Here is a 27,763-nt window from a genome sequence, read left to right as displayed (position 1 = left end):
GTCTTTGGAATCCTCAAAAGGATAATGTTGTATGTCCTCAGTTCTCATCTTAATATGGCTACTGAATTCTACATGCCCAACTCTGGGCATACTACTTTTCTTGGGGCGAATGACTTTTTCAACAACAGAAATTTATTTTCTCAAAGTTTAGGAGGCCAAAAGTAGGAAATCAAGTTGTCAGCAGGGCCTCATTTTCCTCCAGGGCTCTAGGAGGAGAGTCCTTTTATCTCTAAGCTTCTAGTGCCTTCAGGAATTTGGAGTACTTGTTTTATAGTTCCATTGACCTATTGGAAATATCCCCCTGAGCACTGCTAACCTCCTAAAGTCAACTTGTCCTCAGTTGAACTCACCTGTTCCCCTATCCTCTCCTCAAGTCTCTTTTTGACTGTACCATCTGTGTCAGTGGCAGCCTTCTGGTTACTTGGCTCCCCATTCATCTCCAATTTCTACATGCAGTCTCCTATCAACCCTTGCTGATGTTTATTCTCAAATGCCTCTTACTCAATATTCCAGATGGGCTATACCGTGAACTGGCCTCTTGCTGGGGGTGGGAAGGTACAGAAGCAAGCACACGAGTACAGTCATTTGAGAACCACAGCTGTATTGAGGGGCACAGGGAAAAAGGGGTGGGCTCACATAGAGTCGTGTAGAGGGTAGGAGGAGGTTGGAGACTGAACTAAGCTCCATGTGGTTGAAATGTCTTCTTAATCTTTATTTTTTTGAGTGAATTTTGAAAACTCACGAGCTTCACTTGCTAGGTGCTGGGGAGACAAAGATTGAAAATCAGTTCAGTGCTTGAGAAGCTCACAGCCTGGTGGAGGAGATGCATGAGGAGGGAGCAACCAGCTGAAGCTGAAAAGATAGGCTGGGAGATTTGCCCAGAGGAGGAGATACTGAGCTGACCTTCAATGTTGAGTGGAATGAAGATGACTGATGTCATTGGTTATGAGGTTAGTCATTATGAAGAGAAAGAAGATGGTGAAACTAACCAAGGTGATAATGATGTGCACAGAGACTCCATCAAAAGGGTGAAGGTGAAGGGGCTGAGGAAGGCTCCACCTTGGTACCTCTGATATAATAGATTGGGCAGCAATATCAACCATCTCAAACGAGTCCAGGGAGCCTCACTGTCTGATTTCAGGTGTCCTCTCATAGTTATGGCTTATGATTCCACATACAGCTTATGTGTGCCCTTTTTCTTCTTGAAAGAAGAAGCATTCAGAATGCAAACATTCACTTTGCTTGTGAGAAGAACATGAATATAATAATATTTTCTGGCTATTCACTTAGAGGGGCTTGCCTGCTCTGTGATCATAAAGACTGATTCTTGCAACTGGCCTTGACTTGAGTTTGTGTGTGTGTTGCCAAGATAAAGCTTTTTTTTTTTTTAAAGAAAATTGAAGTATATTTGATTTACAATATTGTGTTAGTTTCAGGTACACAGTATAGTAATTTCATTTTTTTTTGTGACTACATTCCTTTATAGGTTATTATAAGATATTGAATGTAGTTCCCTGTAATATACACTAAATCCTTGCTGCTTATATATTTTATCTATGGTAGTTTATATCTGTTAATACCATGCTCCTAATTTGGCCTTCTCCCTTACCTCTTCCTTTTCATAACTGTGAATTTGTTTTCTATGTCTGTGAGCATGTTTTACATATAGATTCATTTGTATTCTTTTTTAGATTTTTTGTGTAAGTGGCATCATATAGTATTTGTGTTTGTCTGACTTACTTCACTAAGTATATAAATTTTAGGTTCATCCATGATGCTCAAATGGCCATATTTCATTTTTTTGTGGCTGAGTGAAGTCCAGTGGGCCTTAGAAAGCATCACTACGAACAAGGCTAGTGGAGGTGATGGAATTCCAGTTGAGCTATTTCAAATCCTCAAAGATGAAGCTGTGAAAGTGCTGCACTCAATATGCCAGCAAATTTGGAAAACTCAGCAGTGGCCACAGGACTGGAAAAGGTCAGTTTTTGTTCCAATCCCAAAGAAAGGCAATGCCAAAGAATACTCGAAAGACCGCACAATTGCACTCATCTCACATGCTAGTAAAGTAATGCTCAAAATTCTCCAAGCCAGGCTTCAGCAATACATGAACCGTGAACTTCCAGATGTTCAAGCTGCTTTTAGAAAAGACAGAGGAACCAGAGATCAAATTGCCAACATCCGGTGGATCATCAAAAAAGCAAGAGAGTTCCAGAAAAACATCTATTTCTGCTTCATTGACTATGCCAAAGCCTTTGACTGTGTGGATCACAATAAACTGGAAAATTCTGAAAGAGATGGGAATACCAGACCATCTGACCTGCCTCTTGAGAAATCTGTATGCAGATCAGGAAGCAACAGTTAGAACTGGACATGGAACTACAGACTGGTTCCAAATAGGAAAAGGAGTATGTCAGGGCTGTATATTGTCACCCTGCTTATATAACTTATATGCACAGTACATCATGAGAAATGTTGGGCTGGAGAAAGCACAAGCTGGAATCAAGATTGCTGGGAGAAATATCAATAACTTCAGATATGCAGATGACACCACCCTTATGGCAGAAAGTGAAGAAGAACTAAAGAACTTCTTGATGAAAGTGAAAGAGAAGAGTGAAAAAGTTGCCTAAAAGCTCAACATTCAGAAAACTAAGATCATGGCATTCGGTCTCATCATTTCATGCCAAATAGATGGGGAAACAATGGAAACAGTGACAGACTTTATTTTCTTGGGCTTGCAGATGGTGGCTGCAGCCATGAAATTAAAAGACACTTGCTCCTTGGAAGAAAAGCTATGATCAACCTAGACAGCATGTTAAAAGGCAGAGACATTACTTTGCCAACAAACGTCCGTCTAGTCAAGGCTATGGTTTTTCCAGTAGTCATGTATGGATGTGAGAGTTGGACTATAAAGAAAGCTGAGTGCTGAAGAATTGATGCTTTTGAACTGTGGTGTTGGAGAAGACTCTTGAAAGTCCCTTGGACAGCAAGGAGATACAACCAGTCAATCCTAAAAGAAAGCAATCCTGAATATTCATTGGAAGGACTGATGCTGAATCTAAAGCTCCATTATGTTGGCCACCTGATGTGAAGAGCTGACATATTAGAAAAGACCCAGATGGTGGGAAAGATTAAAGGCAGGAAGAGAAGGGGATGACAGAGGATGAGATGGTTGGATGGCATCACCAACTCAATGGACATGACTTTGAGCAAGCACCAGGAGATAGTGAAGGACAGGGAAACACGGCATGCTGCAGTTCATGGGGTCACAAGTGTCAGACACGACTGAGTGACAGAATAAGAACACAAACCTGCCAGAAAACCCCACTGGTTCATTTTTCTCTTATTTACAACAGCAGTTTTGGTCAAGTCTTTGAGCTTTCTAAAAGTAACAGGCTGCTTGACACTTCTTGCTGGAAAGTCATTTGACAGTGCTGTTTCACTTAATCAAGGTAACAACAGGTATGAGAGTCAAGTTTCAAAGAACACTGTCCCCTGACCCCTTTTATCATGGAATGATACAGTGTTTCCTAGGTGTATCTTTACAAACTCCGAAAATGCAGAGAAACATGTTTTTGTGAGCCTTGGCATTGGGCCTGATAGCAAAGGAAGTTTTTTTCCCATAGCGAAAGCTGGATAGTTCCACCATCAAACCTGCCAGAAAAACACACTGGTTAGTTTTTCTCCTCATTCTAACAACAGTTTTTGGTAAAGTTTTTGAGTTTTCTGAAAGCAACAGGCTGCTTGCCACTTTCTGCTGGTAAGTCATCTGAAAGTACAGTTTCACCTAACCAGAGTGACAATTGGTATGGTAGTCAACAATCACAGAACACTCCTCCCTGACATCTTTTCTAATGGGATGGTACAATGTGCCATGGGAGTGTTTTTACACAGCTCTGAAACTGCTGGGAAACATGTTTTTGTGAACCTGGGAATTGGGACCTGATGACAAAAAAGTATTTTCCTGAGTGAAAACTGGTGAGTTTCAGACTTAAACTTGCCAGAATAACACATTGGTTCATTTTTCTCTTCATTACAACAACAGCTTTGGTCATGATTTTGAGTTTGCTGAAATAAAAATGATGCTTCTGACTTCTTGCTGGGAAGTCATCTGACAGTAGTTTCCCCTCATACAAGTAAGAACATGTAAGACAGTCAACACTCACAGAACATTCTCCACTGACATCTTTCTCATGGATGGAATGGTGTGTCATAGGTGTGTTTTTACCCAACTCTGAACGAGCCAGGAAACATGCTTTTGCGAACCTGGAATTTGGCTTTTATGGTAAAAGCTATACTTTCCACCTTTAGAAACTGGATGATTGCAGTATCAGTTCAGTTCAGTTCAGTCGCTCAGTCGTGTCTGACTCTCTGCGACCCCATGAACTGCAGCACGCCAGGCCTCCCTGTCCATCACCAAATCCCGGAGTCTACCCAAACCCATGTTCATCGAGTTGGTGATGCCATCCAACCATCTCATCCTCTGTCGTCCCCTTCTCCTCCCGCCCCCAATCCTATCCAGCATTAGGGTCTTTTCCAATGAGTCAACCCCTCGCATGAGGTGGCCAAAGTATTGGAGTTTCAGCTTCAACATCAGACCTTCCAATGAACACCCAGGATTGATCTCTATTAGGATGGATTGATTGGATCTCCTTGCAGTCCAAGGCACTCTCAAGAGTCTTCTCCAACACCACAGTTCAAAAGCATCAATTCTTTGGTGCTCAGCTTTCTTCACCGTCCAACTCTCACACCCATACATGACCACTGGAAAAACCATAGCCTTGACTAGATGGACTTTTGTTGGCAAAGTAATGTCTCTGCTTTTAAATATGCTATCTAGGTTGGCCATAACCTTCCTTCCAAGGAGTAAGTGTCTTTTAATTTCATGGCTGCAGTCACCATCAGCAGTGATTCTGGAGCCCAAAAAAATAAAGTCTGACACTGTTTCCACTGTTTCCCCATCTATTTCCCGTGGAGTGATGGGACCAGATGCCATGATCTTAGTTTTCTGAACGTTGAGCTTTAAGCCAACTTTTTCACTCTCCTCCTTCACCTTCATCAAGAAGCTTTTTAGTTCTTCTTCACTCTCTGCCATAAAGGTGGTGTCATCCGCATATCTGAGGTTATTGATATTTCTCCCGGAAATCTTGATTCCGGCTTGTGTTTCTTCCAGCTCAGCGTTTCTCATGATGTACTCTGCATATAAGTTAAATAAGCAGGGTGACAATATACAGCCTTGATGGACTCCTTTTCCTATTTGGAACCAGTCTGTTGTTCCATGTCCAGTTCTAACTGTTGCTTCCTGACCTGCATACAGGTTTCTCAAGAGACAGGTCAGATGGTCTGGTATTCCCATCTCTTTCAGAATTTTCCACAGTTTATTGTGATCCACACAGTCAAAGGCTTTGGCATAGTCAATAAAGCAGAAATAGATGTTTTTCTGGAACTCTCTTGTTTTTTCGATGATCCAGTGGATATTGGTGATTTGATCTCTGGTTCCTCTGCCTTTTCTAAAACCAGCTTGAACATCTGGAAGTTCATGGTTCATGTATGAGAAACGGTCAGTTTCTTTCAGAAAACTGAAGTATTGGAACAAAGTTATTGATGTTATGAAGAGAATAACGAACCAAGTTATTTTCCTGGCAGTTTTGTGGCTGCAAGTATCCAGCTTTCTCAAAGGGAAAATACTTCTTTTGCCACCAGGTCCCAATACCTAGGATCACAAAAACGTGTTCTCCTGCTGTTTCAGTGGTTTGTAAAGACAATGCTAGGACACACTGCCCCATTCCATGAAAACGAGGTCAAGAGAGAGTGCACTGTGAGTGTTGACTGCCATACCTATTGTTACCTTGTTTAGGTGACATTGTAGTATAAGAGATGACTTCCCAACAAAGAAGTGGAAAGCAGCATGTTTCTTTCAAAAAACTCAAATACTTGACCAAAGTTGTTGTTTCTATGAAGAGATAAGTAAACTAGTGTGTTTTTCTGGCAGGTTTGAGGCTGCAGTTTCAGAACTGTGTAAAGACACACCTAGGACACACTATACCATTCCATGAGAAAAGAGGTCAGGGCAGAGTGTTCAGTGAGTGTGGACTGCCATACCAGTTGTTACACTGATTAGGTGAATCTGTACTGTCAGAGAAATTTCCAGCCGGAAGTGACAAGTAGACTGCTTCTTTCCGAAAACTCAAATACTTGATCAAAGCTGCTGCTTTAATGAAGAGAAAAATGACCATTGTGTTCTTCTAGCAGGTTTGAGGCTGCATCTCTCCAGGTTTCACAGGGGGAAATACTGCTTTTACTGTCAAGTCCGAATTCCCAGGTTCACAAAAGCATGTTTTGCTGCAGTTTCAGAGCTGTGTAAAGACAAACCTAGGACACACCATACCATTCCGTGAGAAAAAAGGTCAGGGGAGAGTGTTCTGTGACTGTTGTCTGCCCAACTGTTGTTACCCAGATTAGGTGGAACTGTATTCTCAGGTGACTTCAGCAGGAAGTGGCAAACAGGCAGTTTCCTTCAGAAAGGACAAACACTTGCACAAAGCAGTTGTTCTAACGGGGAGAAAAGGGAACCAGTGTGTTTTTCTGGTAGGCTTGAGGTTGCACTATCCAGCAGATGGCTTCCCAGTAGGAAATGGCAAGTAGCCAGTTTCTTTTAGAAAACTCAAATACTTGACAAAGCTTTTGTTGTAATGAAGAGAAAAATGAACCAGTGTGTTTTTCTGGCAAGTTTGAGGCTGAAACTGTCCAGCTTTCACAGGGGTAAAATACTGCTTTTGCAATCAGGCCCCAATATCCATGTTCACGAAAACATGTTACCCTGCAGTTTCAGAGCTATGTAAATACACACATAGGAAACACTGTACCGTTCCATTAGAAAAGTGATCAAGGGAGAGTGTTCTTTGATTGTTGACTACCATACCTGTTACCCAGCTTAGAAGAAAATGTACCGCCAGATGACTTCCCAGCGGTAAGGGGCAAGCAGACCGTTTCTTTCAGAAAACTCAAATACTTGATCAAATTTGTGGTTGGAATGAAGAGAAAATGAGTCAGTGTGCTTTTCTGGCAGGCTACAACTATTGAGCTCTCACAGGGGAAAATACTGCTCTTACCATCATGCCTTAGTTTCCAGGTTCACAAAAACATGTTTAATTGCCATTTCAAAGCTGTTTAAAGACACACTTAGGACATACTGTATCATTCTATTAGAAAAGCGATCAGGGGAGAGTGTTCTGTGAGTGTTGACCTCTATAATTTTTGTTACCCCGATTAAGGAAAACTATACAGATGACTTCCCTGGAAGAAATCACAAGCAGCCTGCTTGTTTCAGAAAACTCAAGTACTTTACTGAAGTTGTTGTTTAATAAAGAGAAAAATGAATGAGGGTGTTTCTCTGGCAGGTTTGAGGCTGTATCTCTCCATTTTTCCCAGGGGAAAATATTGTTTTTTCCATCAGGCCCCAATTGTCAGGTTCATAAAACACGTGTCCCTGCAGTCTCAGAGCTGTGTAAATGCAGACCCAGGACACACTGTACCATTCCATGAGAAAAGGTGTCAAGGGAGAATGTTCTGTGAGTGTTTTCTGCCATACCTGTGGTTACCCTGAGTAGGCAAAACTGTACTGCCAGATGACTTCCATGCAAGAAGAGGCAAGCAGCCTGTTTCTTTCATAAAACTCAAATACATGACCAAAGTTGTTGTAAGGAAGAGATAAATGAACCAGTGTGCTTTTCTGGCAGGTTTTAGGCTGCAACTATCTGGCTTTCACAGGGGGAAAATCCTGTTTTTGACATCAGGCCCCAAAACTCAGGTTTACAAAAACACGTTTCCCTACAGCTTTAGAACTGAATAAATACACACCTAGGACACATTGTACCATTCCATGAGAAAAGTAACAAGGAAGAATGTTCTGTGAATGTTGACTCCCATAACTGTTTTTATCCTGATCAGGTGAAACTGTACTTTCAGATGTCTTCTCAGGAAGTAGAGGCAAGCAGCCTGTTTCTTTTAGAAAACTCAGATACTTGACCAAAGTTGTTCTGACGAAGAGAAAAATGAACCAGGGTGTTTTCCTGGAAGGTTTGATGAAGCAACTATCCAGATTTCACATGAGGAAAATACTGCTTTTACCATCAGTCACCAGTTTCCAGGTTCACAAAACATGTTTCCCAGCAGTATCAGAGCTGCACAAAGACACTCCTAGAATACACTGTACCATTTCATGAGATAAAAGTCAAGAGAAAGTGTTCTGTGATTGTTGATTGCTATAACTGTTGTTGCCCTGATTAGGTGAAAAACTGTACTGTCAGATGACTTCCAAGAAAGAAACGGCTAGCAGCCTTACTTTCAGAAAACTCAAATACATGACCAGAGTTGTTTTAATGAAGAGAGAAATGAACCAGAGTGTTTTCCTGGCAAGTTTGAGGCTGCAATGATCCACGTTTCAAGGGGGAAAATACTGCTTTTACCTTCAGGTCCTAGTTCCCAGGTTCACAAAACTTGCTTCCCTTGTGTATAGATACACCTGGGACATACTGTACCATTCCATGAGAAAAGAGATCAGGGGAGAGGGTTCTGTGAGTGTTGACTGCCATAATTCTTGTACCCAATTAGGTGAAACTGTACTGTCAGACGACTTCCTACTAGAGGTGGCAAGCAACATACTTCAGATAACTCAAATATTTGACCAAAGTTATTGTTGTCATGAAGTGAAAAAAATGCCAGGCTGTTTTTCTGGCAGGTTTGAGGCTGCAGCTATCCATTTTGCACAGAGGGAAAAATACTGCTTTTGCCATTTAGGCCCATTTCCCATGTTCACAAAAGTACGTACCTCTGTAGTTTCAGAGCTGTGTAAAGAAACTCCTAGGACTCAGTGTACCATTCCATGAGAAAAGTGGTCATGGGTGAGTTTTTTTGAGTGTTGACTGCTATACCGGTTGTTACCCTGATTAGGTGAAACTGCACAGTTTCCTAGGTAAGATCAGGGGAAAGTGTGAGTGTTTAGTGCCATAACTATTGTTACCCTGACGAGGTGAATCCATACTGTCAGAGACTTCCCAAAAAGAAATGGCAAGTAGATTATTTCTTTCAGAGAACTCAGAAAAGTGAACAAACTTGTTGTAATGAAGAAAAAAATGAACCAGGCTGTTTTTCCAGCAGGTTTGAGGCTGAAATTATCTAGCTTTCACAGGAGGAAAATACTGCTTTTACCATCAGACCCCAGAACCCAGGTGTAACTCTGTAAATACACACATAGGACACACATTAAGATTCCGTGAGAAAAGAGTTCACGAGAGAGTATTCTGGGCATTTTGACTGCCATAATTGTTGTTACTCTGAATAGGTGAAACTGCACTGTTAGACAACTTCCAAGAAAGTAGATGCAAGCAGCCTATTTCTTTCAGAAAACTCAAATACTTGACTAATGCTGTTGTAATGAAGAGAAAAATGAATCAACGTGTTTTTCTGGTAGATTTGAGGCTACAACTATCCAGGTTTCACAGGGGAATATACTAATTTTGCCATTAGGCCCCAATTCACAGGTTCAAAAAAAATGTTCTCCTGCAGTTTCAGAGCTGTGTAAAACACTCCTAGGACACACTGGACCGTTCCATGTGAAGAGATGTCAGGGGAGTATGTTTTATGATTATTGTCTACCATACTTGTTGTTATCCTGATAAGGTAAAATTGTAATATCAGATGACTTCCCAGCAAGCAGTGACAAGCAGCCTCTTTCTTTCAGAAAACTCAAATAGTTGGCCAAAGCTGTTGTTGAAAACAAAGAGAAAAATGAATCAGTGTGTTTTTCTGGCAGGTTTGAGGCGGCAACTTTTCAGCTTTCACAGGAGGAAAGGTCTATTTTTACCATCAGGATCCAGTTCCCAGGTTCACAAAACCATGTTTCCCTGAAGTTTCACAGCTATGTAAAGACACATGTAAGACACACTACCATTTCATGAGAAAATAGGTTAGGGAAGAGTTTTCTGTGAGTGTTGACTCCCATACCTGTTGTTACACTGACTAGGAGAAACTGTACTGTCAGATGACTTCCCAGCAAGAAATGGCAAGCAGGCTGTTTCTTTCTGAAAACTCAGATACTTGACCAAAAATGCTGTGATGAAAAGAAATAGAACCAGTGTGTTTTTCTGGAAGGTTTGAGGCTGTAAATATCCTGCTTTCACAGGAGGAAAACAGGGCTTTTACTATCGGGTCCAAATTCCCACGTTCAGAAAAAACATGTTTCCCTGCAGTTTTAGAGCTGTGTAAAGACACTCTTTTTGTCTTTTCTAAGTAATGATTATAGGTCATTTGTCATATTTAGAACTTATTATTCAAAGATCTCATGAAAACTCTCTTTTTGTGCATATTAATATATCTTTAGGGAAATTTAAGAACAAGTTTTTGTGTCTAAGTTTTTCAGTTGTACTATATTTTCTGCTTTGTGAGCTGTACCTACTTTTTATTCCTTTTCTTTAACAACTGAAAGTATATTGGTGACTTGGACTTAGCATTTTTTGTTTAAATTCTGTTAACTGTCTTTTTTTGACATTTGTATATCATATTAAACAACAACTAGTGTTTTTCCTCTTTCCAGATAGCTTGAGTTTCGTTTGGTTTTCTTCTGATATTTTCTTAATATTGTTGAGAAGTTTATCCCAAGGTTGAGAATTTTGAATTGCAAACTAGGAACTGAGAGTAAGGATTCTTCCTATTGTACTGTTGTAATATTTTGACATTAAAGGTCCGTGGAGTCATATATTCTGATAGCTGTCTGAAAACCTTATAGCCATATAATGTCTACACCAACAGGATAATTGTAATAGGTGTCAGGAATCTTTAAGAGCTTAGCACAGAATCTATTATAACTGCAGGTCAAGAAGGTTAAGAAGAGATTAGATGGAAGTTGATTGTGGCCTTCACAAATTGTTATAAAGTAGTTTTATTCTCAAAGACAGTACCAGGAAAAATAAAATAAAATAGATAATCGCTTAAACCTTTTGTAGCTTGGCTGATAAACAAGTAGTTACCTTTTTTTTTTTCATATGTCATGCAAATGATTTCAGTGTGTGACATTTGAAGCACATCAAGGCCAAGAGTTGATGTTTTATTTCTGTTGGCACAGGGCACAGCCTTGGACAGCATGGATGGATTCTGTGTGAATGCATTGGACTACAGAGAAGAGGCCATTTGAAGAATAGAACATGATCTATCTCTGAATAACCAATTAATATTTTCTTATTAGTGATTGAGAAGTACGCTATATATATATATACTTTCCAGATATTTTTAAAAAGAACAAAAGTTTAATTTTATAAGAAATTCTAGAATTTGACACATAGGAATTACATTTACGTTCTACAAGGTCATTTTGTCTAATATTAAAACCATAATTTTTTCTTTTTGGTTAGTGCACACCTGGAATTATTTTTTTTTCAACATTCAAACTTTTTGTTGTGTTCTGAATGAGTCTTATAAGAAGCTCCACCTCTGAAACTTGGACGCCTCTGGCCTGCTTCCATTCCTCTAATCCATCTGACCACTGGTTGGAATGTCCTCCTTTTTTCTGCTGTAACAGTGTTCTCATCTAGTCCTCTTACTCAATTCTGTTAATAACTAAAAATTATCTCTAATTCAGTCACTTTTACAAAAGTATAATATAAGGTATTGGGTCCAGCAGGTGACATTTTCTTACATTTTAAGGAAATAATATGATGCTTCCTTGTGATCAGCAAGTTATATTGAAATCAGGTCAGTATTTTCCACAAGTGAAAATTGTTACTTTGCCTGGCAATTAAAGAAACAGAAACATAGAAATCTAAAATTGAACTAGATCAATTTTAATCAGCTATTACTTGAAAACATGTATACAGCTAACTTCATCTACCTAGTACCAGGAACCCTAATAGTTTTAAAGGTACTCTGAAACCATTGTGGACTCAAAGTAAACAGATAAAGATTTGTGGGTGCAGTTGTGAAAACACAACTTGATTAATGAGGCTTTAGTAATAATCACCTAAAAAGACCACAAGATGGCAGCGTTTCTCTAAGAAGTTCAACTAAATCCTTTAAGGAGTAAGTCAATACAAGAAAATCAAAGTACAACTTGTAAGAGGATGGTTTTTTTATTTTTATTTTTATTTTTTTTAATAAATTTATTTATTTTAGTTGGGGGCTAATTACTTTACAATAAAAAAAGAGGATGTTTTTGAATGCACTAAGAATATGACTCAGAATGCAGTGATTCAAAGGCACATAGTTTACTGAATTCTAGAAAAATAACTTAGAAAATTTCTTGAGGGTTTCTTACATTATTTATTTTGCAAAAGGGTGGAAGGACTTAGAACTAGATGTGTTATTTATTCCAACTATATGGGGTGATACTACTTACAAAGCAAGTTACAGAATTCATATGTCCATGGGTCAGCACAAGGCATACTGATTTTCCACATCTTCTACTTCTTTGGCACATTTTAGAGTTTAATTTTTATGATGACATTGAAAAATCAAGACAAGCATAAATAGATCACGCTCAATACGCCAAATTTCCAATATACAATGCATTTTAAAACTTCCACTAAACAGAGTTTGAACGAAACAACCTTTTGTATCCTAAATACCTCTTTTGCCTTCTTGGGCTGCAGAGGACTAGCTTATTCTTAAATAGTTGCCCTGACTGAAGACAGAACAATGACCAGAGCCATCAACTGTTTCATAAGTCAGGAGTTGTGTCATTTCCTGCGAACAGTTTAAAGATTTTCTAGTATATTTTCTTTATTCAATAAATATTTATTGAACACTTTGATTACATATGTCAATATTTAAAAACTTGAGGAGTCTTAAAATGTATCTTTACTGTTGAGCAAACAATTAGAGAGAAGTGATCTCAGATTGTTCTAGATCAGTTAACAAACTCTTTTGCTTATTATTCTAAATTGAGCCAGAATCAAATATATTATTTAATTGTATTGAAAGTTACAAACTGAGAAACCAATGGGGGATACTTGAGTACCTTCAGTTTTGAGAAATATTAAAACAGAACCTTGGACTAGTTTTCATCAACTTCATCAGCTCTAGGCAAGCCATTCAGTCATTATTTCTGTTTGCTGGTGGCATTTAGCTTAGAGCCATTTCATCCTGTGCCCAGTAATTTTGTAGATAAAATTATCTATAAATATAAAAAATCATAAAACTATGGCTTTTTAGTGAATGTTTTTGAAGCTGAAAGGGTCTAAAATAGATAATCACAAAGACATAATGAGGCAACGTGGCTCCTGCAAGTCCATGTCTAAATGGGCTTTGATTCCACACAAGAAGGTCCATATCTGTAATTCCTGTATGAGTTAGCATGTAATATTTCTAACTCAGATTGTATTTAGTGTTTGGCATCAAATAGAGTCCCAGGGGACAGTAAACAAGAAGGGATGTGCACTTTTTTCAAAGACTGATGATATCTTACTTGCTCATAATGAATTAACTGGAAAATGTCTTCTATTATTACATTTAGGTTTTATGGTGATTAGGAAAGTTGTAAAGGATGGTGAATGTAGAGCAGTGAGAATCTGATTAGAAAAAGGAAGTATGGAGATATTTAAATGGTTGATGTTTCATAAGCAGTAATTTAGTTCTACTGAAAAATTGATAAAGGTCCAAGAAGTTTAATTTTTCATGGATACCATATTAAGATTAAAAATTAAGGTATATAAATTATTTGGGGATAATGACCAAAAAAAAAAATCTCATGATGGACAAAGGGACTAGATAAACAATCCTACCAGAATTCTGTTTGGTCATGAACTTCAAGGAAGTATAACTCTTACTAGATATGATCTTGATTATTACTTTCAGATTCTCAATGTTGTAAAATTTGACTTGTTCTTGAAAAATAGTATAGATGCATAATCTGCTTGATGATCTTTGTGGGAGCTCATAAGTGGAAACAATTGTAGACTTGAGTAAAGTGATAAAGAGGCAGATTCAAACATTTTTAGTTCTCATTATAAATAAAAAAATATATTTTTACTTTTTTCTGAAGGTACAGCATCTTCACAACTATTTCACAGTGACCCTTGGAGTTTCTGCTTGGCATTCTTATGTCTTTTTTTATCACAGCCACCTTGATTTTTGGCCTTTTCATGGGTCTGGTAAGAGATAATGTGAATCTCTCTTTTCTTTTATTTTGTCTTTAAAGCCATTTAGTTTCATGCAAAACTAGAAAGCAGCCAAGAAAGAAAAAGCATATAAACAAACATCATTTTGTGTGTAATCTAAGTGGTTAAATAACATTTGCTTGTATGATACTGCTTTCAATGGAAACTTGAGATATAATGGAAAATTCATTAAATTATTATCACCCTATCCTCCCCCTTAAATATTCTGAAGATATGTGCTACCCAAAATATAAGCAGTGTTGAAGAGAGAAATAGAGACTGAATTTGAATTGATAGTTGACAACTGATTCACCTGTGAAGTCACACATTGCCTACTTGATTAGAACACCGCGGTGATAAGGCCAAACCTGTGAATTTGTTCCTTGGGTAAACAAGATGATTTTTCCTGTTTGTATGCTCAAATTGAACCTTTAAATGTGCCCAGCTTCTTATACATACACTCTAGTTTTCCCAAGGTGGATTTTGTAAGATAATGTGGATAAAAAAAAAATCACAATCATTATTATGTGTAGAAATGAGATGCAAGCCACATCACTATGTCTTCTTTGGTTTGAAAATTCCTTTTCATTAGGTATCTGTACACTTTCTTCCTAGAGTTTTAGATTGGGGTTGGAATAATACATTTATACTTTACTATTTGGGCTACTGTAAATGTTTTGGTATGTTTTATCCCTGATTATATATATATTTTTGAAATCTTTCTCTTTACCTACTCTTGATCAATTTGAACTTTAAATTCTAAGAAGTTCATAGAAGTTATTATACTATATACTAGTCACTTAGCTCTTAAACACTGTATGATAGGAATAATTGATCACTAAAAATTTCTAGAACTGGAAATGGAACAACAGACTGGTTCCAAATCAGGCAAGGAGTACGTCAAGGCTATATACTGTCACCCTGCTTATTTAGCTTATATGCAGAGTACATCACGAGAAATGCTGGACTGGATGAAGCACAAGCTGGACTGGAGCACGCCAGGTCTCCCTGTCCATCACCGACTCCCGGAGTTCACCCAAACTCATGTCCATTGAGTTGGTGATGCCATCCAATCATCTCATTCTCTGTCATACCCTTCTTCTTCTTCCTTCAATCTTTCCCAACATCAGGGTCTTTTCAGATCAGTCAGCACTTCACATTAGGTGGCCAAAGTATTGAAATTTCAGCTTCAACATCAGTCCGTCCAATGAACAGGACTGATCTCCTTTAGGATAGACTAGTTGGATCTCCTTGAAGTCCAAGGGACTCTCAAGAGTCTTCTCCAACACCACAGTTCAAAAACATTAGTTCTTCAGCACTCAGCTTTTTTTATAGTCCAACTCTCACATCCATACATGACTACTGGAAAAACCATAGTCTTGACTAGATGGACTTTGTTGGCAAAGTAATGTCTCTGCTTTTTAATATGCTGTCTAGGTTGGTCATAATTTTCCTTCCAAGGAGTAAGTGTCTTTTAATTTCATGGCTGCAGTCACCATCTGCAGTGATTTTGGAGTCCAAGAAAATATAATCAGCCACTGTTTCCACTGTTTCCCCATCTATTTGCCATGAAGTGATGGGCCCAGATGCCATGATCTTAGTTTTCTGAATGTTGAGCTTTAAGGCAACTTTTTCAGTCTCCTCTTTCACTTTCTTCAAGAGGCTCTTTAGTTCTTCTTCACTTTCTGCCATAAGGGTGGTGTCATCTGCATATCTGAGGTTATTGATATTTCTCCTGGCAATCTTGATTCCAACTTGTTCTTCATCCAGCCCAGAGTTTCTCATGATGTACTCTGCATATAATAATGTGCTGCAGTCCATGGGGTAGCAAAGAGTTGGACACGACTGAGCGACTGAACTGAACTGAAAAATTTCTAGAAGGACAACCCTTTATGTAAGATTGTCTTGAAGTCTGTCCTCACAGTTTGTAATGTATTTCAGCTCTTTTGCATCATCTTTAAGAAAATGTTAGCAGTCACCTTTACAGCAAGTCATAACTTGGTACTACAAAGTCATATTTCAAGGTGCCAAGAAGGCTTGATTTTATTTTGCCAAGAGCATGCTTACCTCATGTTATGGTTTGTATTTGTCATTTGATTGCTGATATTAGCTTCATGGGTAGGGACAGAATGTTATTCATTAGTCCTGGGTATGTTCCATTCTGCTGTATTAATCTTATTGCTAATTAATGTGTCCTTAGTCCTCTGGCCTAAAATGATTTGACTTTGGATATAACTTTGTGGATATCAATGTACTTCTCCCAACTGCTATCTACTTTGGAGCTGCGTGACTGTGTGGCTTCTGTAGGGGGAAGAGTATGAGATCCTGGCAGATTCTGAGATGGAGTTACGGTGGATGTAGTTGAGTATGGGCCTATTGGAAGACCATTGAAAACTCTTCTCAGCATAAAGTGTTTTATAATTTTATTTTTGAGGTTGACTTTAAGTCTAAAATGTCAGGTCTGCATAAGCCCTAAGTTTATTTGGAAACTGAGTGAAATTATCAGTGTAGGAAGGTTATTAGAGACTTGATCTGAAGAAGAGAGTTGATTCTAGACTATTCAAGTGACCAAGTGATGCTGTTCCTTCCTAAGAAGTTGGGAAGAGAGCGTTATTTAAGGAAATAATCATTTCAAAGCAGTAACAGACTCATGGCAAAATATGGGGAAACAATGGACTCCAAAATCATTGCAGATGGTGACTGCAGCCATGAAATTAAAAGACACTTACTCCTCTTTGTTGTTCACATTAATTAACGGCTTGAAGCTTGTTCCTCTCCAACCCACAGTGCCTTGTGTATCCCATTGCCCTGCATGTGCGAGTCCTCTGCCTGGCATTTAGGCATTTCTCTGGATCCAAGCTCCAATACTTTGGCCACCTGATGCAAAGAGTCATTGGAAAAGACCCTTATGTTGGGAAAGATTGAAGGCAGAAGGAGAAAGCGGTGACAGAGGGTGAGATGGTTGGATGGCATCACCGACTCGATGGACATGAGTTTGAGCAAACCCCAGGGAAATCCACGGGGTCCATGCAGTCTGTGCTGCAGTCCATGGGGTCGCTGAGTGACTGAACAACAACAGGATCTAAGAGCCTCTGTGGTCCAATTTTGTGTTGCTTACAAGAGTCAGACCACTAGTGTTGCCTGTCCTCTCCTGACCAGGTCCAGGGCCCTAAAGGCCACCTCTTTCACCGGTCGTTCTCGATCCTTCCCACCCCCATACCTGGTTGTCATTTCTGTATCTCTTAAGAATCTATTAAAGAGCTTTTTCATTCTTCTATGAGTTCCCTGTTCCATATTGTTTTATAATTAAACTTCCTTTTTAATCTCCTCCTGAGCCCTTCCCCCCCCCAGATGTTAACATGATATCTTAAATGTAACGAACTGAATATTAAGTAATAAATGAATATACAGGTGGTAATAATCAAGGTGAGTTACTCATTTGATGTTTATGAAATTGAATCAAAGGGCCATGACTTTGGAGTTTAAAAATTTTTAACCCCTTTAAATTTATGAAGTACTATTCCTGTTTTAAATATTTGGCAATTGTTCACAGTGTAGGTGAAGCCCAGGAGTCAGCTTGGTACAAGAGGACCTGTGAAGCTCTCCTCAATGGGCGGCTTCCTCCTGTGCTGGTCTCCCTGTGCTGTGCGCTGCTGTAGGGAGGAAATGTGAGAGTGTAGAGAGCCAGGGGCTCCAACTGACTCATTCCTGTTTCACATGTCATCCCATCATTGCCGCAGCCCATAGTCCAGGTGTGGAACATGGACTGGAATGAACCTGCCTCTAGGAAGTGTGTAGTTTATCAAGGGAAACAGCATATTTATAGTAAGTAGAAAGTGAGTCAATGCTGCAATCAAGGTTGGAGGTGAGGCCAGCCAATCACTGTTTAAAATAAGATTTAGTTCACATCGTTGTTGTGTTTTCTCACAGTTTGTCCCTCTGTTAACTTCTTGTGGCACTCTTAGTAATTCTATATCATGAAATATTCTTCCACATAATCAGGGGTTTCCCACTGGTGAGGGACAACCCATATACAGACTAGTTTTATTGTCAATGTTATTGTTGTTGTTGTTCAGTCACCAAGTCATGTCCGACTCTAAGTGACCCCAGGGACTGCAGCACGCCAGGCTTCCCTGTCCCTCACCATCTCTCAGAGTTTGCCCAAGTTCATGTCCAATGAATCAGTGATGCTATCCAACCATCTCATCCTCTGTTGCCCTTTTCTCCTTCTGCCTTCAGTCTTTCCAGCATCAGTGTCTTTTCCAATGAGTCAGCTGTTCACATCAGGTGGCCAAAGTATTGGAGCTTCAGCTTCAGCATCAGTCCTTCCAATGAATATTCAGGGTTGATTTTCTTTAAGATTGACTGGTTTGATCTCCTTGCTTTCCAAAGGGCTCTCGAGTCTTTTCCAGCACCACAATTTGAAAGCATCCATTCTTTGGTGCTCTGCCTTCTTTACTGTCTAGCTTTCACATTGGTACATGACTACTGGAAAGACTATAGCCTTGATTATATGGACCTTTGTTGGCAAAGTGGTGTCTTTGTTTTTTAACACATTGTCTACGTTTGTCATAGCTTTCCTTCCAAGAAGTAATTGTCTTCTAATTTCATGGCATCAGTCACCATCTTCAGTGATTTTAAAGCCCAGGAAGAGGATGTCTGTCACTGCTTCCACCTTTCCCCTTCTACTTGCTATGGAGTGATAGGACCAGATGCCATGATCTTAGTTTTTTGAGTACTGAGTTTAAAGCCAGCTTTTTTACTCTCCTCCTTCACCCTCATCAAGAAGCGCTTTAGTTCATCTTTGCTTTCTGCCATTAGAGTGGTATCATTTGTCATAGGAGAGTTTTTTAAAAGATCACTTCAGACTTGACTGATAATGTCTGTTTTCTTATAATGTCTGTGCTTAATTTATCTATTTTAAGAGGGCTATGTGTATACATTTGACTTTGTTACCTCTCTTCTAAATTAATAGTGATTTCCTACATTATATCACATAAATAGAAAATTCTTAATTATATCCTTGTCTTGTTTTTTGAGGACTTTTGACCAATTGCTCTGTGTTTGTCTACGAATATCTGGTTATAGGAGCAAGTCTTAAACTTAAGATTGTTTGGTAATAAATGTCCCATTCACTCACTGTAAAATCACTGTTTTCCCTCTAGGTCTTGGTAGTAGTATCAGAATGTTTCTATTTGCCACTTCCAAGGAATTATTCTGAACGTTCAGGTAAGTATGACAAATTTATGAGGTAGAGTATCTTTGGAAGTCTGTGGTATGCCCTTCTGTGCTCATAGTGAGTTTCCCCTTGGTTTGCTGGTGACCAAACCATCACCACCACCAAATTCCTTGAAATGTGTCCTCTAGATAGATTTGAGCAAGCATTCGTTTACCTCCTCTCTTAAATTTGGGAACATTCATTTTGGAAATTACTTTTTCCCTTGAATTGTATGCCCTTCATTAATCAGTTGACACATTTTCCTTCATTCAAACTGGGATGAGCAAGGATGGCGGGGAAGTGACAGTCACTGAGTTTCTCTTGTGTACCAGTAATGGCCCTGAACCCTTTAAAAGCAGCCCTCCCAAATCCTTTCACTACTTCACACTGTTTCTGGGACCAAACACCCCTGGATTTCCTCGCTTTTATTCCTATTGTTTGCAGAAAGACTGTTTTTTTGGCCCTGCTTGTGGCCTGTGGGATCTTAGTTTCCTGACCAGGATTGTACCTGCGCTCCTTGAAGTGGAAGCACAGAGTCTTAACCATTGGACCGCCAGGGAAGTCCCTTTGAAGACTCATGAGACTTTGTATTTGTTGAATTTTATGTGAGAGTTTAGTAAGCTTATATTTCTTTTCAATTCTTGAAGTTTTGAAGGCTTTCAGACTTCCATATATAATTATAAACTATGTTATGTTCCTTAGAATTCTTAAAAGTAACAGAATCCCAGTTTAAAGTAACTTATGGGAAAAAGGGAAAACTATTAGCTTACAAAACTGAAAAATCCAAGGATGTTCTGGTTTCATGCTCAGCCCAAGGGTGATAGGTTTCTGTCTCCATGAAGTTGATTTGGTGGATTTCAACAGCCCCAACTCACATTTTATCAGTTTAACAATCCCTGTAGAAAGAGAGAAAGCTTTTCCTCCTCACTCTGGCCAAAAATTCCTGGAAAGTACTCCAATTGGCTCTGCTTAAGTCACAGTTGGAACCAATCACCATGACCAGTGAGTGTTTCACTGAGCATTCTACAAGGTGCATAATACAGAGCACAAAGAACCTTTGCCCTCCATGCCCCTGGGCTCTGCCAAAGTCAGCATGGTTGGCGAGTCTCCAGAGAGAGGTGGAGATGCTCTGGGTGGGGCTAGGATACTATCCAGAGATCTGTCCTGTGTGATAACATAGTTTCAAGATGGAGAAAGCCATCCTATGCCCCATCATTTCATTTCAAAGCTAAATGCACTCGACTGCTGAATGACCTTTTTAAAATTGAAGTATAGTTGATGTCAAACATTATATTACTTTCAGGTGTACAATAGGGTTGATTCGATATTTTTATAGATTATACTCCATTTTTAGTTATTATAAAATGTTGGTTATACCCCTATGCTGTATATTACATCCTTGTATCTTGTAGATTTTATACCTATAGAATATATCAAAAGAATGTGTTAGCTTTCCCCTTTGTCTGCAGTAGATTGTACCTCTGATCCCCTTCTCCTCTCTTGCCCCTCCCAGTTGGTAACCACTAATTTGTTCTCTGTATGAGTCTGTTTCTGTTTTATAATATTCATTCATTTGTTTTATCTTTTTAGATTCCACATGCTGGTGAAAGCATTTGTGAATGCCCATTGTTTACTGAGACAATGTTTCCCTCTCTTTCTTCCACAGAGCAGAATCTCAGGTCAGAAGAGGTTCGTATAACTGAACAGTTGCAGGATGTAGAGGAGGGAAAGTTCAAATGGAGAAGAAAACAAGGACAGCCTTGTAGATGACGAGGATGAGAAAGAGGACCTTGGTTATGAGAAGGATGCAGAGGAGGATGAGGAGTTCAGCTCGGCTGCTGGTGTGGATGAGGAGAAGAGTGATACCCGTGACCACGGGACCCTGAGGGAGGCCCAGGAGGATGGAGGAGCTGGTGAGATGGAAGATGGCACCCCAGTAGCCCCATCCCGCTGGTGCAGAGGTGGTGGAAGACTCATTGAGGCAGCGCAGAAGTCAGCATGCTGAGAGGGGGCCATCGGCCTGAGGACAGTGTTCCCAAGAATACAGACCAAAAGAATATGTTAGCTTCCCCCTCTGTCTGCAGTTTAAACCAAATTCTTATTTTCTTTTTGAATGAGCAAGCTTCTGTTAATAATAATGTAGTCTCCTGGCATTAAGCCTCATGTATGTTAAGGAGAATCTTTCAGGCATGACAATCAGGATACAGAAAAACAAACATGATGATAGGGTCTGTTTGGGACTGGGGATGAGCACACAGTTGTTTGCTCCAGGCTACAGAATTTTAACCAGAGGAAGTGGTCCCCAGCATCATGAGCACTGTTCACGACACAGACAAGGCTGCAGGCCCCTAAAGTGAAAGCAGGGCAAACTGAGCACCCTCAGAATTTGGCAGGCATCTTTCTTCCACTTGTATTGAGTATTTATTTTTGTCAAGCTGTGAGAAACATCAGGCACCATAATACAGGTCTACTCTTTAGAGATAGAAGTTCAGAGGGCCTTGGAGATTATTGTAGAAAAAAGCTTGAAAATGTTCCTAACTCTAAATCTCCCTTGTTGTGTTTTATTTCTTACCTTTAACACTTCCAGTTTTCCCACCATGGGCCTGTGGGCTCCCCACACTCTTCACAATACTTCCTCAGTGAGAGGACTCAGACAGCAGTCAGCTTGAAATCAGCTGCATTTATTCTGCCTTAAGTGTTTAGATAATCAAGCACCACAGCACATGAAGCCATGACTGCCAAGCGTCTCAAACAAAATGTTGTATATAACCTTTGGAGATTCAAAAGGAAGTAGGGGTTTTACAGGAGAGATTTTGGTTGTTGTTTTTAGCCAACAAGTAGTCTTTTTTTTTTTTTTAATAGCTCCTTTAGCAATACTCTTTTTGAAGCCAGAAGTCTCCTAAGTCTTGCTAGTACAAGGTAGTCTTATGAAGAAAACTTGAATACTGTGTTGTTTTGTTTCTGTCTCAAGGGGTTCCCTGGCTCTTGAACCACTTTAATAATAACTGAAAAACCGTTTCTGGTTTTCCTTCAGTGATGTGCTTTTGGTGAAAGAACTAATGAAAGTGTATATCTAGAAATGAAAGATTTGGTTTCATTTCCTTCTTCCTTAATCTTGTAAAGAATTTTATTCCTGTAAATCTCTCAATACTTAGTCTGCTAAAAGTACCCAGGGGGCCCAATGTCTTTCAAAAAATCCATCCATCTATCTGATTTGTGTCTTAGAATAAATTCATAATATTAGATTCCAAGCTTATGAAAGATGTCTAAAGCTGATCCTACTCCCCTTGAGTCCAGATGGAATAATAAGTAGTACAGGTTTATGGAATTCAAAAAGGTCTGTCATCTTTAAAAAGAAATATGCAGTACACTCCTATCTACTGTTTAGATAACCCTTACCTTGTGTTAACTTTGAACATGGACTCACTGGAGGAGGGGGAGGTTCTGAAACTCTACCCTAGCGTGGCTGAATGAGCCTGTTGCAAGCCTCACACGAAGGGAGTTTTTATTCTGACAGAATCCAGTTTTCAGAGTTGGTTATTTTTAATCTTTCCAACTTAGTGACCTGTCAGTCTCATCCACCAATGTGGTGACGTTAAGAGTTGCCAATAGTTTTCCTATTTAGACAGCAACACGACCTCAAGTTTGAGGCCATCACAGAATTGACAGGCTGGGAAAACCTTGGCTTGTGCTCACTTCCAGCTCCTCCCACCATCTGGGGCTTGACACCTCCTCCCCCAAAGCATCCATTCTAGTGGTGCCTCCAGGGAGGCAGCTCCATCTCCCTGATATCAGGATGCCTTTCTGGAGCAGAGCCAAGCTGAACCTGCCCTCCTGGCACTGGATTCTGTTTCTTTTCTAATCAGCTGAAACAAAATTTTCAAAGATCGTTGAATTCAAGTTCAATGGTATGGAATCAAAAAGTTTTCATAGTTTGGCTTTTCTGTATAATACTTCCTCCAATCTCCTCCATGTTGAAATAATCTTTTTTTTTTTTTAATGGAGTATTTTACTAAAGGGGATGGAATGAAAGAATAAAATCTACTTTGGCTTTTTATAAATGTAATGCCATTCTCAGTTGGATTCCAGATTATATTTTATTATATAATAAGAAAAATATATTTTCTTCTCAGCAATACTTTAAAAAAATTAGAGGAAGAGGAGGAAACAGTCTGGAGATGCAGATCCATTAAAAGTTGAAGTATCTGGCTATGGGAACTGATTTTACTGTTTATTTTTAATGTTCTAGTGAAAGATGTACACAATCTAATTTAATTTCTTTCTACTTGCAGCCTTTAGGTTTATTTTCAGTACTTCCTGAATATAAAACTAAAGGAAAATATCAGCCCCAAATAATTTAAAATTATATTAACATTTCAATAAGATTTGATAGATTTTTCCTATAGGTAATATATTTAATCTAGAAGTCAAGTGCATGGAGATGATTTTGATTCAAAAAATAAAAAGAATTATCATGTCTCCCTGTGTTACAATATAGGTTATTTACTTATAGATATCAAAGTTAGGTAAATTAAATAAAACTATTCATTTGGCAATGGGGGCAGTGCTTTCTATGTGAGAAGTGAGAGAGGAGTGCCTATTCACTGATTAGAGGGAAAGTTTGAAACCTTCAATTACTGTTTCCTTGATTTCTTCCTTTTATTATTCATCTCTTGGTGAATGACCCCAGCTTGCTTAGAGATCTCATCCTGAAGCAACATATAGGCAGTCCACCTTTCTTGCCCTTTAAACTGTAAGTGTGAATGGGATAAGAGGCCGGTTCATTCAGCTCACAGGGCCTGGCACCCATGCGTACACACCTGTAGCTTGACCTTGGCACAAGATCCCTGTTAGTCACAGTCCTCTCTGACTACAAGAAGAAATCCAAAATAACTACTGTGATAAAAAGCAAGCAAGTTTTGGCCAGGCTGACACTGACACTGGAGAAAGCCAAATTTTGACTCTTTTATGGCCCAAATCCTTGATGATAGCTGTGATGTTTCTCCATGATTTGGGTATGTATAATTTGGGTAGATGATAAAAGTGTCTTTTAAGGCAAATACTTGGCATGTGACATTTTATTACCAAGTCCTTTAAGAGTGGAGCATGTTTTACAGAATGGCAAACATTAGAGAGTCCAAAAGAGTAGAAATGATAAGACGTACTTGAGATTTTAGCCTAAAACCTTAAATTGGTTTGAAATAGGAAAAGGAAGGGGGTGACTGGTGCTTTTACTAATGTGCATTAGTAGTTTTGCTATGTCCTTCTTCTCAGTGCTAAAGTGTTATTTCTGCCAGTATTATAGAAGTGTGGTTTACCCATCCTTTCAAATATAATATTTGGGAAAGTATTCACGTAAATCTTCTATGCCAATAGAAAAATTCCTTCTTGTTTAGTATCTGTTTACATCAGTCTACGTTATGATCCCCTTTAGAAGATTATAGCTTATTTTGAAAACCAAACATGGAGTCAAGTCAGATGGACCTAGATGGGGCAGCTTTTTGAGCATCTTTCCTGAACCAGGAAGTTAGCTTGAAAGGCCTTTGATAGTTTTAGATCAGGACACATGGCCTTCAGATGGCTTATTCTCAGTGAACCTTCGTGTGAACTGTGACACTGTATATATGTGACTCATACAACTTTAACATGTTTCTGATGTATTTTAATCATATTTGTTATTAAACAATGCAAATGCAGCTTTTATACTAAAAATACTGTTTATTTGTATTGCAATACATTATAAATTTGTTATTTATATTCTTATAATGGTCTTAATTTTTCAGCCTAGTGACAGTTAATTTTCTCTTCATCTGTGTATTTTCTGCTTCCTTAAATAGCATCACCAGCAACTGGAGTGGAAATCAAGATGTGAGCCTCAAGCAGTACATTGTCTGAATTACAAATCACCTTATCATAGAATTGTATGTGATGCTTGAAGCTATTTGTTTTCATTTTATTGTAAATTTCCACTTGCATCAAAATCTAATGATGGTGATAACTAAGTAAAAACAAAACAGTGTACTGTTTTTCATATAATAATTTCACAGAATTCATTTGCCTAGGCAGTGAAAAATATTACTTTGTTTTTTTTTAATTAGTTTATCTATCTATTTTTTTAACTTTACAATATTGTATTTGTTTTGCCGTACATTGACATGAATCCACCACGGGTGTACATGTGTTCCCCATTCTGAACCCCCCTCCCACCTCCCTCCTCATCCCATCCCTCTGGGTCATCCCAGTGCACCAGCCCCGAGCACCCTGTATCATGCATTGAACCTGGACTGGCAATTCATTTCACATATGATAATTTACATGCTTCAGTGCCATTCTCCCATATCATCCCGCCCTCGCCCTCTCTCATAGAGTCCATAACACTGTTCTATTTATCTGTGTCTCTTTTGATGTCATGCATACAGGGTTATCTTTACCGATTAACTAAATACCATATATATGTGTTAGTATACCGTATTGGTGTTTTTCTTTCTGGCTTACTTCACTCTGTATAATAGGCTCCAGTTTCATCCACCTCATTAGAACTGATTCAAATGTATTCTTTTTAATGGCTGAGTAATATTTCATTGTGTATATGTACCACAGCTTCCTTATCCATTCGTCTGCTGATGGGCATCTAGGCTGCTTCCATGTCCTGGCTATTATAAACAGTGCTGCAATGAACTTTGGGGTACACGTGTCTCTTTCAGGTCTGGTTTCCTCAATGTGTATGCCCAGCAGTGGGATTGTTGGGTCATATGGCAGTTCTATTTCTAGTTTTTTGAGGAATCTCCACACTAAAATATTACTTTGTTAAAAAATAATTTTTCTGTGTCCATCCTTCATCCTGTCTGTTCATTGTCTCCCTTTCTTCCTCTTCTTCCTCCTTCTCCTTGACTTGATAAATCCCAAACTCTTGCTTTAGCTGCTCTGGGAAGTTCACAAAAACTCAAGAATGAGTGCAAAGATCCCAGACTTTCTCCTCATCGCAGTTGTTGTGTTGCCTATGGAAACTCACTGCCCTCAGATCCCCTCTGTCCCTAGCTCTGGAGGTGACCAGGGCTGGAGCAGATGGCAAGGGATGCTTCTATCCCTCCAAGACACTGTGAGTTGACCTGGTCTCCAAGGGCACGCAGAAGACTCTGCCTGCACCTTACCCTTCCTGTCAGCATAGCAGTAGAAAAGCACAAAGGACAAACTCCCTCAGAGACTGAAATAATGGATATAGTATTTTTCACTTTTGAAAGATATTAGGGACATGTGTAGTAAGAACAAAATGATTAAACTTCCATACCACCAAGTCCTTGGAGAAACTGGCTCAGCATGCTAATGGAAGACCATCCATTATGTGGTATCTAGACCAACTTGAACTTGGTCATGCATCCTTGGTGGGAGCAAAACCTGTAGCTTTTGAAGCCAATAACACTGTGGTGCAAAGAGCGATCCCTCACTTTGCTTCAATCTTGGAGGTTCTTTGGAAACTATTCCACAATAATAGGACATATCTTCTTAGGACATGTGACCCTCTTGAGACTTAGAATACGATTAGGCTAGTCTAGGCTGTGTTAACAGACTCCCAAATCTCAGGGGCTTTCAGAACAAGAATTTTATTATTGTTTCACTGAGGTCAGGCATCCCAGACAGCAGAGAGCCTGCTTCATGCAGGTTTTCCTGTGCGTGACCCAGGTTAAGGGAGGCTGCGGCTGTGTAATGTGTGGCTTCTGAGGCAGCTGTGTTCACTCCGTCCCAGTCACTGGGGAGGTGAGAGCACGGGCAGTGCTCCAGGGGTGTGTCAGAACTGGGCTGAGTCCCTTCTGTTCACAAGTTCTGGGAGAGGTCACACCCAACCTACAAGGGCGCTGGCTGTGTTGTCATGTGCCTAAGAAAAAGGAGGGTTGAGAGCTAGCATCTCTGCCACAGTGACTTCATCTTACACGTCTGTAACCCTTGTGCCTCACGAAAGGTAAACTCCTGAGAATGTTCGTGGTATGAGTGTCACGTCGCATGAGAGGGAAGAACACCTGCAGGCCCAGGGCTGTCTGTCTTCCTTCTGAACATTTCTATCATTGGTCTTCAAGGTACCAGAGTTTTCAGACTGTTAGTGTTGTGTGCTCATAGATTTCATGTTTGGAGAGATGGACATAAGTGAGTGTGATAAGAACAGAAGAGTTAAGAGATGCTATGTCATTTATAAGAAAGGAATCTTGTCCAGGAGGAGGGTTTGGATGGTATGTGTGACCAGGAGGGAAAGATTAGGGGTTTCTAAGGCAGAAATGGGCTCGGAACCCCTCTGATGAACACGAGCAATCTTTAAGCAGTAAATAGTGAAAAACAGGATTAACATTTATCTCAATGGGAGGTTCTTTGATGAGCATTCAGAGGGATTCTGGACTTCATTTTCCTTTTT

At 39.3% G+C, this 27,763-nt stretch overlaps 1 pseudogene; it reads left to right on the top strand.

The window, feature by feature from the left end:
- The first annotated feature begins 926 nt into the window (after positions 1-926).
- LOC145532237 (thioredoxin-related transmembrane protein 4-like) lies at positions 927-21,386 on the top strand (annotated as a pseudogene).
- Positions 21,387-27,763: the final 6,377 nt, after the last annotated feature.

This window comes from Giraffa tippelskirchi, chromosome 13, assembly GCF_054371585.1.
Source record: "Giraffa tippelskirchi isolate mGirTip1 chromosome 13, T2T-mGirTip1v1.2.pri, whole genome shotgun sequence".
In the NCBI taxonomy this organism is placed as follows: Eukaryota; Metazoa; Chordata; class Mammalia; order Artiodactyla; family Giraffidae; genus Giraffa; species Giraffa tippelskirchi.
This window is presented reverse-complemented; position numbering and strand designations above follow the sequence as displayed.